This window comes from Mastomys coucha, unplaced genomic scaffold (genome assembly GCF_008632895.1).
Source record: "Mastomys coucha isolate ucsf_1 unplaced genomic scaffold, UCSF_Mcou_1 pScaffold5, whole genome shotgun sequence".
NCBI lineage: Eukaryota > Metazoa > Chordata > Mammalia > Rodentia > Muridae > Mastomys > Mastomys coucha.
Window position 1 is genome coordinate 59,265,065 of NW_022196911.1, and position 3,286 is coordinate 59,268,350.

A 3,286-nucleotide genomic window follows, 5' to 3' on the forward strand; every position below is an offset into this window, starting at 1 on the left:
TCTCTCTCTCTCTCTCTCTCTCTCTCTCTCTCTCTCTCTCCCCCTCTCCCTCGCTTTCTTCCCCTCTCCACACAAACCAGGATCCAGCTGTACATCTCTAAAATATGTACCCAAAGGACACAAAAGACTCTTAGTCGGCATACATTAAAGCTACCTATGGATCCTGCTTACTGTAGTTCTGTTCACAGTGGCAGAGTTACATCAGCCTAGGTATCCATCAATGGAAAAACCAAGTAAATAAAATGTGCTAAGTATATACCCAGCCATAAAGAAGTATGAAATCATGTTGTCTATAGAGAAATGGATGAAACCAGAGATTGTGTTAACCGTGACAAGCAGGACTAAGAAAGACAAACGTCACGTTTTCTCTCATGAGATCTAGATAGAAATATACAGGAAGGTAAGTGGAACTACTGAGGGAAAGAGAAGGAAACAGTGGGAGGGTGCAGTCATGAGGGTGACAGGAGGGTGTGAGCAAGGTCCAAGTTCACAAACCCGCTGTTATGTGCTGTAAAGGTGAGCACTCTAGCTGAAGACGTACAACTCAGCACTGAAGGTTGTGTTTGACTTAGCCCTCAGTGATTTCATGCTAAGACACTTAAAACAGAAATAAATCACAAAGTGATCATCTTTCTCTATGGAACCTTCCAGAACTTGTTATCACTGTGGTTTAACAGTGTAGCTCTTCAACAGAGTAAGTGCCCACCTGACAACACTAGGCCTCCCAGCACCTCTCCTACCACATCCACGTCATATATCAATATTCTGAACATGCCAGGATGCAGCAAGGTTCTTGGCCTCTGTTCAGGCTTCTGCTGCTGCTTCCAGTCTCTCATCTCCCTGCCTACTTAACCCTCACTCACCTATACAATCTGCATGGCCAGAAACAATTCCCCGAGAAATACACAGAAGATGCTTAAATATTTATCTGTGACTATCCACAAACTCACTTTCTATACCTCTCATTTGTAAAGAACACTGTTGGGTGGCTTTAATATATCATACAATTAAAATTCTGAATGACATGTTGTATTTCCTCCCTTCCAGATATGGAAATTATCTCAATAGGGAGAAGAAAAACTACCTAAAAACACATTGGTGAGTACATGTCCCATCTAGGATCTCAAGACTGGAACCCAGTGCAGGTTTCCTGGAGAGGACTGAAGGATCTGACTAGAAGTGAGATGGGCAGATCAGTCTCATGGTGGCATGGGACAGGTAAGCTGAGATGCAAGGACTGGATGTCACTACCATTGTCTTAGAAGCAGGCAGAGTGGGAGTGGAAAGTAATGTGTAGACACAAAGGTTTCTTGTGTAGTTTAGAAAAACTGACTGGAAGTGGTATCTGGGGAAACTAGCTGGCAGCTCTGAGTAGCATTAACTGTAGTGGGTGAAAAGGGACAATAAGGAGCTGCAGAAAATGGATGGATGGATGGATAGATGGATGGATGGATGGATGGATGGATGATGGGTAGATGGATGGGGCTGGAAAGATGGTTAGTGGTTAAGAGTACTGGCTTCTTTTCCAGAGGATCATAGGTCAATTCCCAGCATCCACAAGGCTGCTCATAACCTCTATAACTCCAGTTCTAGGGGGTCTGATGCCCTCTTCCAGGCTATAGGAACTGGACATACATGCAGGCAAAACACCTATACACATACAACTAAAAATAAAGAAATCTCAAAAAGCAAGGGCCCTGGATATTCCTGACCTGAACTAAAATAGCAATTACAGAGGGAGAAGTACTTTTAGATGAATTACAAAAGGTTCTCTCAGTAACACTCAGACTCTTGACTAGGGCTGAAAGAGACTGGCTTTTTAGCTGAGGAGAGAATTTCTGACAGAGACAGGCTGATAAGAGAAGTGGACCAATCTGCAGACTACGAGTGTTAAATGACACTATACAAAGAAAACCCTGCTGTTGACAAGGGCTGCTTCTGAGGCTGACCTCCTGAGAGGTCCCACTTCTTAGGTGACATCCGTACGACTATCACTTATTGATATTTATTCTTTTTTTTTTTTTTTTTTTTTTTTTTTTTTTTTTTTTTTTTTTTTTTTTTTTGGTTTTTCGAGACAGGGTTTCTCTGTGTAGCCCTGGCTGTCCTGGAACTCACTCTGTAGACCAGGCTGGCCTCGAACTCAGAAATCTGCCTGCCTCTGCCTCTCAAGTGCTGGGATGATTAAAGGCTTGCGCCATCACTGCCCGGCCTGATATTTATTCTTAACATGTCAACAGCATGACACCCAGACTTCCTGTGAAGATAACGAAGTGCCATGCTTTGGAGGTGTGGTAAGCTCTTGCTTAGCTGGTATGAGGCATGCAGACACATCTTCATGCAGAATTATACTCTTAGTTATACCACAGAACCCTCGCTAGACTCTCTTACACTCGCTATGTTCATTTAACATGCCACCCCACTCCCGCCAAAAAGAGAATTTTAAGTAACTTTCTTTAAGTCACTGAGAAAAGAAGTTGTCTAGTTCCCATTCTTCACCCTGGATCTTGAGGGTCTGCACCTTTAGAGACAAATGAAATTACTCTTTCTTTCATCCTTCTCTACGCTCTGAGCCCTCACTGCTGTTCATCTGATGAGACTCTATCTGCTACTCTCTGCCTTCAAAGTGCACCTGGTTTAATCTGACCACAGCTTGTAACACTCTGATCCTCTTTGTTTTCATTCAAGAAGAGGGTTCAGGCCTTCAGGTTGTAGGGTAATCCCAACACTCGTGTAAAGTGGCTGTGAGAGGTGTATCCAACTCCAGCTATCCCATGACTCAGGAATTATACCTAGCTCACTGGACAATCCGTACAACAGACAACACTATAGGCTAATACTCAGCTAGGTGCAATAAAATTGGATCTGATACACTGGAATTAGAAGAGAAGCATTTCCTAACATCCTTGGAGTAATCTAGTCTGTAGCCTCGTACACACAGGATAACCCCAGAGATCCCAAGGGGAACAGGACACAGAGTAGCTTAAGTCCCCATGGTCATCCTGGGCTCACACTATGCAGTACAGTGTGGCTTCCTGAATTCAGGTCCTGCATTTTAAATGCGCAGTGGGTATAAACACAGTAAACATAAGGAAATAGGCAGGGCAAACATCTACTTTAATTCATGTGAGATTAATTTTGGCACAAAAGTTATAATGTAAGACAATCCACAATCATGTGAAAACAAAATTCAGAATATTTGAGTGTGAATCCTAAGTAGAAGGAAGAAAAATCATGAGTTTCAAAGTTTAAGGGACATAGTAAATACAGCTCAGTAGAAATAAAAAAA

General features: G+C 42.6%; 1 protein-coding gene across 1 annotated transcript in view; it reads right to left on the reverse strand.

Moving 5' to 3' along the window:
* Positions 1–3,286, reverse strand: part of LOC116076837 (protoheme IX farnesyltransferase, mitochondrial) — a 115,205-nt gene that overhangs the window by 105,080 nt on the left and 6,839 nt on the right. The gene's annotated exons all lie outside the window — the stretch shown is intronic.